This window comes from Macaca thibetana, chromosome 1 (genome assembly GCF_024542745.1).
Source record: "Macaca thibetana thibetana isolate TM-01 chromosome 1, ASM2454274v1, whole genome shotgun sequence".
Lineage (NCBI taxonomy): Eukaryota > Metazoa > Chordata > Mammalia > Primates > Cercopithecidae > Macaca > Macaca thibetana.
The window spans coordinates 174,178,052-174,193,925 of record NC_065578.1 but is presented as its reverse complement, the minus strand read 5'-3'; the positions used below and the strand labels follow the sequence as shown (position 1 = coordinate 174,193,925).

Sequence of the window (15,874 nt, the reverse complement as noted above, 5' to 3'; positions counted from 1 at the left end):
AGGAGGATTTCTCCTAGATGGTATCCTGAAGTATGTTTTCCAACAAGGTTCCATTCTCCCCATCTGTTTCAGGTACCCCAATCAGTCATAAGTTCAGTCTCTTTACATAGTCTGATAATTCTCAGAGGTTTTGTTCATTCCTTTGTGTTCTTTTTTTTCTATTTTTTTCTGCCTGTCTTACTTCAGAAAGGTAGTCTTCCAGTGCTGAGATTCCTTCCCTTGCTTGGTCTATTCTGTTATTGATACTTGTGACTGCATTGTGAATTTCTCCTTTTGTATTTTTCAGCTCCATCAGGTCAGTTACGTTCCTCTATTAATTGACTATTCTAGTTATCAGCTCCTATATTGTTTAATTATGATCTTACCTTCTTTGAATTGGGTTAAAACATGCTCCTTTAACTCAGCAAAGTTTGTTATTTACCCACCTTCTGAAGCCTACTTCTGTCAGTTCAGCCATCCCAGCCTCTGCCTAGCCCTGTGCCCTTCTGGAGAGGTGTTGTGGTCATTTGGCGGAGGAGAGGCACAATGACTTTTTGAGTTTTCAGCATCTTTGCATTGGCTCTTTCTCAACTTTGTGGGCTTATCTAAATTTCATCTTTGAGCTTTCTGACTTCGAATGGGATTTTTGTGGGGGTCCTTTTTTGTTGATGTTGGTTGTCATCATTGTTGTTTTCTGTTTGTTCGTTTTTCTTTTAACAAGCCACTCAAAAAAATATTGAACAGTTTATGAATTAGTGTGCTATCCATGCGCAGGGGTCATGCTAATATTTTCTGTATCATTCCAATTTTAGTATATATGCTGCTGAAGTGAACACATTTCTGTTATTTTTATTTGGCTGAAATTTCTCCCAGAATATAACCAAAGAGAGGAATCTTTATAAAAGAGAACCGCCACTGGGTGATTGTTTATCAAAAATTTTCCCATTGATGGTTCAAACTTGTTCTGACAACCGAATTCTACTATTTAGAAATATTAAAATGTTTCTTATCCAGTACACATTTTTATTTTCTCTATGTATTTTGATTTTTCATAAAATACACTTATTATATATAAGCTTTGAAAAATACCTTAGGCATTTTTCACAACACATCCTATCCCAAATCTAGCTCATATATAATTTATTTTATAATAAATATTTTAATAATTTATTAAACTAAAGAAGTTTTGCTTTGTCATCATCATATATGTCGTTGACCCAAAGGTAGATCTCAACCAACATGAGAGAGAGAAGATCAGTTAGTGATAATTCTTTATCCCTTAACCTTTCAAAAGGAACATGGTCTTATTATTATCATGTCATCCAGTAGGATAGTATGGTTATCTAATCTTAAAAATATATACACAATATGTATTTTGTTTTTTACTTTCGTAATTATCTTTTTATTCCGAGGCATATGGAAACCACCAATTTCAGCCAGTCTTTAAGTGGTTTCAACAAATAGCCAGATAATATTCTATTATTTTATTCTAACGTGCAGTAGAATTCACATCTATGTTTTAAACTTATTTTTAATCAATATGTTTAAAAAAATATTCTAACACACATTTGTTTATCTATACTACTCACGATCAAGATTCTACATTTTGAACACCATGTATATAAGATAAGCTAGTTTAACAAAGGATAGCCCCAGTATACAAGGCCATTTTCTAGGATTTTTGAAAATGCCATGACCGGCTTTTATCTTTCTTTTATGACTACAAGAAGGAAATGATAACATTAGGTCAAATTGCTGCTTAGGCCACATTTCTACTAGAGAAACTCCTTTTAAAACATTTTTATTTTTTCTCTTTTAAAAAGTCCCTTATTGTTTTTCACTGTTTTGAGGAATGTGAAATATTTTTGGTTTAAATGCAAATGCTTGTAGTTCAAAATCAAAAACTATGCTTACTTAAGCAATGAATGTCAAACACACACACACACAACACACACACACATAAACACACACACATTATTTAACACATAAATTATTTTCATTTTAATAAACTTAAACTCAAGTAAGATTTTTTTTTTGAAATATCTATCTACTTATAAGCAGGTCTCACATTTAGTATGCACTAAATTATATATGACCATAAAATGATAATCTTTTTAAATATCCTATTGCTATCTATGCAATGACCATTTTTATTATTTTTATATAATTTTAGAAAACACTTAAGTATACAGTGTTTGAAATCACCTTTCTTGGCCAAGTGCAGTGGCTCACGCCTGTAATTCCAGCACTTTGGGGACCGAGTAGGGCGGTTCACGAGGTCAGGAGATCGAGACCATCCTGGCTAACACGGTGAAACCCCATCTCTGTTTAAAAATACAAAAAATTAGCCAGGCGTGGTGGCCGGCACGTGTAGTCCCAGCTACTCAGGAGACTGAGGCAGGAGAATGACGTGAACCCGGGAGGCGGAACTTGCAGTGAGCACTACACTCTAGCCTGGGTGACAGAGCGAGACTCTGTCTCAAAAAAAAAAAAAAAAAAGAAAGAAATCAGCTTTCCTTACTTTTCCTCCTGATGGTTATTTAAATTATTATTATTTTTTATTGTGAAGCAGAAAGGTAAAATACATGAATAAATAAAACAAAGGTAACTCTGATAATCAAGACATCAAGAAAGAAGGCATTTTTGGACTTCAGAAGCTTTTTCATCCTACTTTCTTCCTCCACAAAGGGAATCACAATAACAAATTTGTTTTTATGTGTGTGTGTTTTACATTTTTTTATTTATGCTGCAATAAACATACAAGTGCAGATATATTTTTGATATATTAATTTCTTTTCCTTTGAGTAGACATCTACTAAGGAAATTGTAGGATTGAATGCTAGCTCTATTTTTAGTACTTTGAGAATACTCAATATTGTTTTACATAAAGGTTTTACTAATTTACATTTCCACCAACAATGTAAGACTTCCCCTTTCTTTGCATCCTTGTCAATATTTGTTACTTTTTGTCTTTTTAATAATAGTCATCCTGAAGGTTATAAGACGATATCTCATTGTGGTTTTGGTTTCCATTTCTCTGATGATTAGTGATGTGAAGCACGTTTTTATATATCTATTGGCCATTTGCATGTCTTCCTTAGAAAAAATGACTTTTCATGACCTTTACTTATTTTTTTATTGAGACTATTTTTCACCCTATTCTCCAAATTATAAACACTCTTTTTATTGTCTTTATCTGATTATTAATTAATCTGACATTATTTAAATATTTGCTAGTCATTTTGAACAGCCAAAGATCTATGCCTTTCATTTATTTTTCTGTTGATATCTGTCTTTTTTCTAGCTGATTAGTAGAAATCTTTAAAAATGTGACATATTTGTCTTTTGCCAAACACATGTATTGCCAATAATTTCCCACTCTATGACTTGCATTTTCACTCTTCTAATAATGTTCTTAATACATTTTTTAAGTTTAAGAGTAGCTCAATAAATCAAATTTTGTCCTTATATTATCTTTGTATCCTATTTAATAACATTTACCTACCATAAGAATATAAAAATAGCCTCTAGTTATATAACTAATAGTATATAATATAACTATTTCTATACTAAAGCTTAGAAGTTTTGTTTAGTTTTTTAACTTAAAATTTAGATCAGTATGTATCTAAGATTGATCTTTCTGTATCTTGTGAGATATGGGTAAATATTCACTTTTTCTCTATGTATTTGTATATATGTATGTGTTCATATTCTGTATAATGTTTCATTGGTTTATTTATCAGTCCTTGTCCCAATACAACACTGTTTTAATCACTAAAACATCATAATAGCCATATTATCTGCTAACGTAAATCTTGGCTTTGTTGTTTTTCTTTAAGATTTCTCTGGTTTATCTTAGCATTCTACCTATATCCGTGACTTTCAGATTCAATTTGCTAATTTACACAAAGTGGTGTCTTGGGACTTTTACTGGTACTGCTCTGAAACTATAGATTAACTGATAAAAAAAATGAAATCTTTACAATTTTGAGTCTACTGTTACAAGAACTTGTATATTCCTCCATTTCTTTAAAGTTCTTTTTTCTCAATAATATTTAGTAAGATTTTTTTAAATTGTGATAAATATGTAAAATATATTATTTACCACTTTATTTCTATTTGTACAGTACGATGTCATTAAATACATTTACAGTGTTGTGCAGTCATCACCACCATTCATCTCCCGAAGTTTTTCATCTTTCAAAACTGAAATTCTATGCTCATTAAATGCCTACAATTCATTCTCTGTCTCCCAGCCCCTGGAAACCACCATTCTTTCTGTGTCTGAATTTCACTACTCCAGAAACGATATAAAAGGAATTATATAATATTTGTTATTTTGTGTCTAGTTTATACCACTTAACATAATGTCCTGGCATTTCATTCATGTAGCAGCATTTACCAAATTTCCTTAATTTTAAGACTGCATTATATATATATAATATATAAAATATTATATATATATAAAACATCTTTATTCATTGTCAAAGGATATGAATTTCTTCCACCTTTTGGCTATTGTAATACTGTTGCTATAAATGTGAATGTACAATATCTGTTCAAGGGATATCAAATGATATGTTCAATTCTTTGGGGCATACATTCAGAATGGAAATTGCTGGGTTATATAGAAATTTTGTATTCAATTATTTGAAGAATTGACATATTTTCCAAAGGCTACATCACTTTATTTTTCCACTAGCAATGTGCAAGGGTTCTAGTTTCTCCATATGTTCACCAGGGCTTGCTATTTTCTATTTTATGTTTTTTTGTTTTTAAATATATAGTAGCCATCTTAATGGGTTTGAGGTTGTGTCTCACTGTGGTTTTGGTTTGCATTTTCCCAAATACTAGTGATGTAAACTTTTCACATGCTATTGGTCACTTTGATAACTTATTTGAAGAAATGTCTTTTAAAACTCTATGCTTGTTTTTAAATAGTGATTTTAGTTTTTTGCTATTGAATTGTAGGAATTCTTTATGTGTATCAATCCCGTATGAGCTATATGAGTTGCAAATGTTTTCTTCTATTCCGTGGGTTGCCTTTCATTCTATAGATAGTGTCTTTGATGCACAAAATTCTTTATTTTGATGAAGTTTAACATTTATATTTTCTCTGTTGCTTGTGCTTTTGGTATCAATAATACATGGCATAAATTTAGATATCAAGGATACGTCGCTAGTTTATCGAATGCATTAAAAATATAATTCCTATGTTAAAGATGTAATTAAAATTTAATGTTTCATCTACTGCTTAGATTATGCAGTATATTTCCAAATCTAAATTAAATGGCAGCATTAAAAAACTTTCATGGTGAGAAAAAAGAAATCACGAGATCTATATATAGAATGATTATTGACCATAGAACTTTCTTTAGCTACGTTTAACTTCATTGACCAAAAATAAGGTAAAAGAATAATATTGTTAAATATTCAAAAATGAAAACTAAGATAAAATATTAATTTATTTCAAATGATATTTATGATCACAAGTTTTTAAAAAGTAATTTACATACCTAAACTGGATTTTCTAAAATATGTGAGTTTAAAAATGTATTTTTTATATTTTTTTGAATTGCAATTTTCAGAGGTATTTATATATAATCTTTATATTTCTAGTGTTATTTTATGTAATTGAACCAATTTACACCTTTTTGATGAAAATGTTACTTATTTATGTAATTTTATTTTTGTTTTTTACCTCAAAAGGCTCAACCGGCCCTATTTTTCAACTTCATCCAATTACAAGCTTCAAACTTTATCAAACATAAATTATTCACATCCTTACTTCAAGACTCATTTACTGTCTTTCTTCACTTTTGCTTCCTAGATTCTAAATCCTTACGAGTAGTTCAGGGAGTCTTGGTGACTTTCATTTTACTAGTAACATTCACTGAATATAGACAGGAACCTTTAGAAATAGCTCAGACGTAGTTTCAATATCACCAGCAATGCAATTCATGACAGGCTGATGGGTTCTCATCTACCCATACATAGTTCAAATGTTACTAGCATTATCCTAGAATAAGTGCTGCCTTATTAGACAAGCTTTGGAAAGGTTTTATATATATGATACATATATTTACATATAAATTTGCCTGTTTTAGTTTTAAAACACATAAAGACATTTATATATCATTTGTTTCAACTACTAAAATGCATATTATTTATTTGTTAAATATACAAAGAGCAATGAACTATTCTTCAACCATTATTTATAATATATTATTTAAATCTCATAGTGGTCCTATGAAAGTTGTGTACCTATTGTTCTTATTTCACAGAGGAAACAATTTAGTTAGATGTGCTTAAGCATATATTACCATAGTTTAAAGGCAATGAAACTGAAAATTTTAGGTGTCATTATGGTGTCCTCAAAGTGTATTTTTTAAAAGTATTTTCCTAAAACTGAAAAAGAAAACTTACAATCTAGATGTAAGACATGAGTTAAAATTAAAGCATTAGCTAAGGAGCTAGAAAAGAAAACTGACAGATCTGTTTACATGAATGTAATAAATAGATATAATGTTATAGAAGATCTGAAAATATAAATATTGATGTATACAGTCAATATTGAGAGAGGAAGCGTTCAAATACAAAATCAAAGAGTTGAAAGTTATGGAGAGACAACATGAACAAAAACAACTTCAGTCTTATGAAATGATCTGAAACATCAATGGAAATTAGTTACCTTCAAAAGTTCTGTAAAGAATAGAACCACTCTCAAATGACCTAAAGCCATAGGCAAGATAAAATGTGAAAAAGCTAGATTGGGCTAGATTGTCATCAGGAGCTGTTTCTTCACTCAAAGATGAGGAAGAGTATATCTGCAGCTAGTTTATATAGTCATCAAAGGAAAAAAACTTGCTTAATGATAAATGATACTATATTGAAAGTGGATTATTAGCTATAGCATTATGTTCTAAGTATTAAGAGTGAGAATTTTTTTTTTTTTTTTTGGTTGACATTCTATAAGGCTACTTATAATACATAAAGCAGAGAACAGGGATACACCACTTTCTAGCCACAGGATTTGTTAAGACATAACAAAAAGAGAGGTTATTATTCCATCTAATTTGCAAGTATGTTATGTTATAAGACCTTTTCCTTCACTAAAATTGGTTTGTCTTACCCTTTAAATATAGTGACAATTGCTATTATTGGATGCAAATTTATCATGATGTATATTTTTAGCATCCCTCGTTTGTATGGATCTTTCCTTGATCCCAATTTTTGTTTATATTTATATAAGTACCTTTTAAATTTTATTTTTCTAAAAATGTGCAGCCCCAAAATGTAGGCTTTGGGCATCAGGAAACCTGAATATAATGAAGATTATCACATTATATTTTTAATTGCTTTATCTCCACAGTTACTAATAATCAGAAATAACCAAATACTCAAACCTTCACTGTTCATGAGGCTAACACAACCAATAAAATGTTCTGAGCCTTGAGTAATTAATTGACTAATGACATGCACTAGAGATTTGTAATGAAAGAAATAATAAGTAGAAATGGCCATAATTATTAGTTCTAGTAATAAAAAATAATAAATTTCAAGTAAGCTATACCAGAAGCACTATTACATTTTGCCAAATGTAAACTTCCAGAATATGGAGAATATTTTTTTCACTCTGAGTAATTTTGATACATCATGTATTTTGATAGGGAAATATGTATCTTCTTCCTTCTACAAAATTTCAGAGACAGTAGCTATCAGGATAAATTAAATTAATTGTATCCTTCATAACTAAATATTTCACCTACAGATAAGTTCTAATTGGTTTCATATATCTTAAGAACAGATTGTCTATTGGCTATAATTGTTATCTAAATTGATAGCCAACATTAAATACTCCCTTACACATGAAAGTAAAATCCTTGAGAAGCAATATTTTAACTAAATTTGCACTGTTCATGAGTAGAAAAAAATCAATTCAGTTTTCTGAGCAGAACATAAGAATTCTTCCCAAGAACTGTTAAATGTGACACATTCATATAATTAATGTTTTATAAAGGAATTTCACAGCAGACACTTGAAGCTATGCAGCTTTATTATCTCTGGATATAATGTACCACATTCTTCACTTATTACTTTAGATTTCAGATCTTCTTGTAGTGCAGAATATTACCTTCAAGCAATAAACTGTTGTGCATAGATTGCATAGGCTTAAGTCCCCATGATCAACCACTTATTTTGATTTCTCAATGAATTTTGTAAAACTTTCATCATGCTTGATACTTCCTTTTTCCTTCCAAATGTCTGTTGGTCTTAGAAAATTAGATTTCATAATTTTCTCATATCTGGATCTGCCTATCTTTTCATTTCTATAACTTATCTCCTTGTTTAGCACCTTATCAACTCATTCTTAGATAATAGAAACTGACCCCTAACTTGTAGGCCTGTCTCAAGTATCTTTTATCTGTGATACATCATATCCACAATCTCCCTGATGCATGACTTTCCTCTATTTCTGAAAATAGAATGAAATGATAGCAATAGTAAAACATATGCAATTCTTTATTTCCTAAAGGAGAGACACTTTTAAGTTCTAAAATCCAAATTTTCCACATTCTGAATTTAATTTGTATTTCAAAATTATCTTGCAAAGCTTCCATTAATAAATCTTTGGTCACTAAATATCTGCAGCATGCCTTATGACATGCACTAGAGCATGGTGCCCAACCTCCAGGCCATGAACGTGAACCAGGCCACACAGCGAGAAGTGAGGGTGCGCAGGGGAGCATTACCACCTGAGCTCCACCTTCTATCAGATCAGCAATGTCATTAGATTCTTATGGAAGGGTGAAACCTGTTGTGAACTACGCATGCAAGGGATCTAGGTTGCACATCCCTTATGAGAATCTAATGCCTGATGACCTGAGGTGGAACAGCTTCATCCTGAAACCACCCCTTCGCTCGCCCATGAAACCAGTCCCCGGTACCAAAAATAGTGGGGACCACTCCACTAGAGCTTTCTAATGAGGGAAATAGTAATATTTTCACCTATACATAAACACATTGACTTCTACACTCGGGATACCCTTCTGTTATCAGACTTGTTCACTTCAGGGTCTATCTTATATCCTACTCTCTTCTTGATCTCCAACCCATTCACCCTAGATCTGAGAGGGGTTTTCACTATAACTCTTACAGCACTTATAAAGAAAAAATAATACTCCAGTTGATTTCTTAAAGTTGGTGTCAAATTTAAACTATTTTAAATAATACTGCAAAGCAGGGTTACTGATTAACAGACTCAAGGAGGACACCCATTTTATGGAGGATAGAAAAGGTTATCACTATGCCAGTCACCAGGAATAGGAGTTCAAATACATTAGCCCACTTGCATCTTGGGCAGCACTTTTACTCCTTGCCTTAATTCAGTAAGATAGAATACTAACAAATAATAAGTCATATAAAACAGGTCTATTACTTAAAGGTAGGTAGGCAGGCAGGGATAATAGAAGCATAGAGTTTATCGCAAGATAATCCCCAAAGGCTCAGAAAAGCTGCCCAGGATGGATACAATCTCATCTTTGTGTATCCCACATGCTCTGCAGCTGAGGGACATAAAAGCAGTCTGTCCTGCGTTTTATGACCTGAAAGAAGGGTCACTTTCTGGACAAGCATTGTAGGACATTCTATTTTAGGAGGGACAGGATCAAAACCTCAGCTTTTTCAAATAGTTTCTCTTTATCTCAGAATTTTGCCTTTCCTGAGCATCCTACAGTTATTCTAAGTACTATGAGTAAGAAGATGGGAGGAAAGCATGGTCACCTAGGGCCATTTGAGAACTGTACTGCAAATATATTTATTAAAATAATAAAAGAAATGTCATTTAAAATTTGTTTTGGTTTATAACAGTTTGAAATGCATGGAAAGTGGTATTTAGGTTGTAGAGTTGTGCATATAAGAGTCTAACTTTTTAACCTCTTCTCATGGTAGTTTAAGGGAAACCAGGATTAAAAAGGAATCTCCTAAATAGGAAAAAGTGAGAAAAGCCCAATAAGTGAATATCAGTTATGTAGGTAATAATTGCCTATTGTGAAGCAGAATCACCTAAGTCACTGCACAAAACCAAACGACAGAGAAAAATTACAGGCAACTTTAGAGATCAGGAACAAGATGGGACTCAAATACATCAAGAATAAGGTGAATGTAAGAGGATACTGGCACCCATGATATTAAAGGCTTTTATTGCTTTCACCTACATGGTTCATTGAAGAGTCAATAAAAATTAAAAGTACTAGCTGGGCACAGTGGCTCACGCCTGTAATCCCAACACTTTGGGAGGCCGAGGCGGGTGGATCACAAGGTCAGGAGATTGAGACCATCCTGGCTAACAAGGTGAAACCTCGTCTCTACTAAAAATACAAAAAATTAGCCGGGCGTGGTTGAGGGTGCTTGTACTCCTAGCTGCTCGGGAGGCTGAGGCAGGAGAATGACATGAACCCAGGAGGCAGAGCTTGCAGTGAGCCGAAATCGCACCACTGCACTCCAGCCTGGGCAACAGAGTAAGACTCCATCTCAAAAAAAAAGAAAAAAAAAAATTAAAAACACTAGATAAATGCTTTTTTCAAGAATTAAATAACAAATACATGAATATACATATTCAACATTAGCATTAAAATAGTTATTGATATAAAACATATATAACTGAACATGATTTATACTGTATATTAAGTATGAGATATTGTAATTTTTGGAATATTTTTCTACAAACATTTTTTTCTTTTTTGACAGGACAGAAAATTGAAAAAAATCATTGTTAAACCTATTTTGAATTTAAAATTTATGATAATCACAAAATGTCTCCCAATTTGATTCAGAAACAGGAATAATTTATGAAGAACCACTTTTATGCAGTCCTGTGCTAGATAACTTTCTATGTATTTCATTATTTAATATCCACAAAATACCATGATGTAGTGTAGAGTTGCTCATTCTGCAATATATATTTTACACATGATTACTCAAATATAACAATGAGAATTTTATTTTTTATGGTATGTTTTGTTTTTTGAAAAATATAAAATGTTTTAAATAAAGTCTGGAATGGCATACCTTTCCCAAGAGAGGCAACCATAACTGATGAAACTTATTTAAAAAGCAAATATTTAATATTTCTGAATGTCCTCATGACAAACAGCAAATACATAAATACTTACTGAAGAAAACGTACTAAATCTTGACAAGACCATCAAGTGGCTGTGGCACCTGTAACACACTGTTCTTTAAATATAACCAAAGAGCTTATGTTGCTGGACTCCCTACTCAAGTTTGTATAGGCAATATTACAGAACTATCTTGCCATTCTGATGCCAGTCTAGGACTACAGTATCTCTCCAGGAGTGGAAGGACAACAGCATTTTTTATTCTCCTCAGCTCTGTATTGCAGAAGCTCTATTTCAGCCAAAAGAGGGTGAGAGATTTGCAACACCTTTTGCCCACTTACACTCCACTTCTGAAGAGGAAGCTCTACTCTAGGCACAGTCAACCAAGAGCACTGAGGCCCAACCATCTTCACTTAACGTCATTCATTCAATAGATTTTATGTCAAGAGAGACAAGCTGAGAGAACCACAAGCTACTATTCTTCCCCAGTACCATCATTATAAAGCAGAGATGTATCTGAGACAATTATACCATTTTATATTTTATAGATATAAACAGCCACATTAAAAGAAGAAAGATCTCAAATAAACAACCTAACTTTATACCTCAATTATACTTTATATACCAATTATCAGTCAATTATAACTTTATGCTCCAATTATACCATTGGATTTCCCCATGCCCCACATATACAGCAGTGGTACAAAAGTTTTACACAAGTTAAAAAGGAAGGTAGTAAAAAGAGAAAGTTTTGATGCACACCCCAAGGGAGTAAGTTTTATTTAGAAGAGATCATGTGAAATTTAAGGCATAAGGACACTGTTGAAAACAGTGGAAATTTTGTAAGCAATTAATAGGAGGCTGGTGACTTCATGAAAGCAACAAGCTAAATGTCAATGAGCTAGATTTTTAAGAGACAAACAGGCCAGAAAACAAAACAAAACAAAACAAAACAGAAAAAAAAAAGCTGAGAAAAAGCCATCTGGAATACATGAAGATGCATAAAATGACCATAAAGACTATACCTGAAAACATTCAAAATTTAATTATTAGACTTTGGAGCAGTTTATCTTCTAGCATATAATTTACCTTATGCAGGGACCTGTAGCAAGATTAACAGCTTATATGTCATCTAAATTTATGGAGGCCAGGAAACAGTAGTATAACAAAAAGCTGAACCATTCTTGTGCCACAAACACCACCCCAGGCACAATGCCTCACAATTGAAGGGGAGGTGGATTTCTAATTCCCAGCTTTGCACTGAGTAGTGAAGGGTATTGTTCACATATCTCACACACCAGATTTTATGGTTGCCAACTGAGGGACTAGCTTCTAAATCCACTAACTTTGGGAAACAATGGCAAGGGGCATTTATGCATCCCCTGGGACCCACACAACAAAGCCTTTTAAACATTAGATAAAATAAAAAATACAGCTTACCAAAACTGACGGGATGAAGCAAAAGTAGTACCAAGAGGAAATTCTATAGATATAAACAACCACATTAAAAGAAGAAATATCTCAAATAAACAACCCAACTTTATACCTCAAGGGATAGAAAAATAAGAAACAAAACTCAAATATAGCATAACTAAGGAAATAATTTTAAAAAATAGTACAAAATAAATTCAATAAAAATAGAAAAGAAAAAAAAACAGTCATTGAAACTAAGAGTTGTTTTTTTGAAAAAAATAAATTCAATTGATAACGCTTTATCTAGACCAATAAAATATACTCAAAATAAAATCAGGCATTACAAAGGATGCCTCATATATAAGAAGAATTATAACCAACAGTGCTGAACACTTACATGCCAACAAATTTGATAACCTAGAGAGGTTGCTAAATGTCTTGAAACAAAAATCCTGAATCAAGTAGAAACAGAAAATGTGACTAAAGCAATATAAAACTAGGAGATTAAACTAGTTGAAATTTAAAAAAAAAAAAATCTCCCAAGAAAGAAAAGCACAAGACCAGATGGCTTCATGGGTGAATTCTAGCAAGCATTGGTATTGTTTCTTTTTATTGTTTCTCTTAAATTATTCAGAAAATTGAAGTAGAGAGAATACTTCCAAATGAATTTTGAGGCCAGAATCACCCTGATGCCCAAGCCAAATAAAGATGACACATGCACACAAATTTATTAAAATTGAAGGATACAAAATCAACATACAAAAACCATTGTTTATGTAAACAAATATCTACTCAAAAAGGAAATCAAGACAACAATCCCATTTAAGATAGCATCAAAAATAATACAGATGTATTAATTTAATGAAGAGAGTGAGGAAAAATATGTACATTTAAAACTATAAAACATTAATGAAAGAAAATCTAAAAGGACAAAAATAAATGGAAATATACCCCGTCTTCATATTGGAAGAACTAATATTGTTAAAACGTTCATACTATGCAAAGCAGTATACTGAGCAAATGTAATCCCTATGGAAATCCCAATAACAATTTTTTCAGAATTTTTTTTTAAATTCTAAATTTCATATGGAACACCAGAAGGCCTTGAAAAGCCATAGCAATCTTGAAAAAGAAAAACAAAGTTGGAGGCATCACACTTCTTAATTTCAAATTATTTTATAAATCTATTTTACTAGTTTGTTCTCATGCTGCTATGAAGAAATACCCAAGACTAGGTAATTTACAAAGGAAAGAGGCTTAATTGAATCACAGTTCTGAAGGGCTGGGGAGGACTTGGGAAACTTACAATCGTGGTGGAAGGGGAAGCAAACACACCCGTCTTTACATGGCGACAGGGAGGAGAAGAATGAGAGCTGAATGAAGGGGGAAGCTCCTTATAAAACCATCAGACCTCGTGAAAACTTACTCAGGAGAATACCATGGGGGAAACAGCCCCGTGATTCAATTGCCTCCCACCAGGACCCTAACAACTCACATGGTGTTTATGGGATTACAGTTCAAGATGAGATTTGAATGGAGAAACAAAACCAAATCATATAACCTGTTGTGATTTTTTTTTTTTTTTTTTTAAATTACATTACTGGCATAAAACAGACATATAATCTAATGGAACACAATAGAGAGCTCAGAAATAAACCTAAGCCTATACAGTCAACCATTTTTTTTTACAAGAGCACCAAGAATACACAATAGGAAGAGGATAGTCTCTCCATTAAATTTTGCCAAGAGAACTGGATATCTACCTACAAAACAATAAATTTGGACCCTTATCTTATACCATATACAAAAATCAACTCAAAATGAATAAAAATCCTAAATGTAAAGCCTGACATCAACACTGTAGAATGAAATACATGGTAAGGCCTTACACTTAGTGGTTTTATTCATTTTGCATATCGTATTTGAAAAAAAAGTATATTTTTCCTTAGGTTGTCTGACACTTAACAATGGCATTGGCAATGATTGTTTGAATATGACACAAAAAAATCAGACAAGCAAAGGAAAAATACAACTAAATAAAATACCGAACCAAAAAACAAGTGAGAATATTAAACCAAAAAAGCTTATGCACAGCAAAAGAAACAACAAAATGAAAAAGGCAGGATGTGTATCGTTAGAAAATATTTGCAAACCATATATCTCATGAGTTAATATCTAACATACATTAGGAACTCCCACAACTCAGTAACACACATGCACACAAAAAACTGATTTTAAAATTAGAAAACTAAATAAATATAGATTTTTTTTCAAAAAAGATACACAAATGGCCAAACAGTATGTACAAATGTGTTCAATATCACTAATCATGAGGGACAGGCAAGTCAAAACCAAAAAAAGCTATCGTATCACATATTTATAGTAGCACTATTCACAGTAGGAAAGATAGGGAATCAACCTAAGCATCCATCAGTGAACAAATGGATGAAGTAAACCTCATATCTATATATGTGTGGGAGTGTGTGTGTGTGTGTGTATATATATGAGGTTTTACATATAATTTATATATAAAATGTATATACACAGAAACACACACATATTTAACCTATACGTGAGGCTTTACATATATATAGGCTATATACAAAATATATATGAGGTGTTTTATATATGTGAGGTTATATATATAAACTATATATAAAACATATAAAAATATAAAACCTATATATAAAACCCTTTATATATAACATCATATATGTAGGCTATATATATAAAATATATATAAACACATATATAACCTACATACATGTAGGTTATATATATAAAACCTATATATAAAACCTTATATATATATATAACCACATATATGTAGGTTATACATATATAACCTCATATATGTGGTTATATATATTGCATGTATATATACACATATATAAAATATAATATTTATGTATATTATGTATTATATATAATATGTATATTATGTTATGTATTATATATTATATACACACAAATACACAATGGAATGCTATTAAACCACAAAAAAGATAATGTTGGATCATTTGCAGCAACATGGATGGAACTGCAGGACATTATGTCAAGTGAAATAAGCCAGGCACAGAAAGGCAAATGCTGCATATCCTCACTAGTATGTGGGAGCTGAAAACTTAATCTCATTGCCAGTTAGAGAGTGCCAATTCATGGAGTTACTTACCAAATCCGGGATGGGTGTATGTGTGGTGGTGGTGGTGGTGGGGAGAGGTGGTTGAAGAGAGATTGGTTTATGTGTGACCAGGTCCTCGATATGGCCAAATTTGTTTACTTCAGCCTTCACTTTCATTATGGTGTTTCATGGATGCAGCTGGTGCTGCATGAGATGTGGCTGTCTGTCGAATGGGAGGAGC

General features: G+C 32.0%; 1 non-coding gene across 1 annotated transcript; it reads right to left on the bottom strand.

Annotated features, from left to right (window-relative positions):
* Window positions 1-708: 708 nt before the first annotated feature.
* Window positions 709-815, bottom strand: LOC126944672 (U6 spliceosomal RNA). The gene has a single exon (XR_007722151.1). It is a non-coding gene; the product is annotated as a U6 spliceosomal RNA (small nuclear RNA).
* Between the last annotated feature and the right edge of the window lie 15,059 nt (window positions 816-15,874).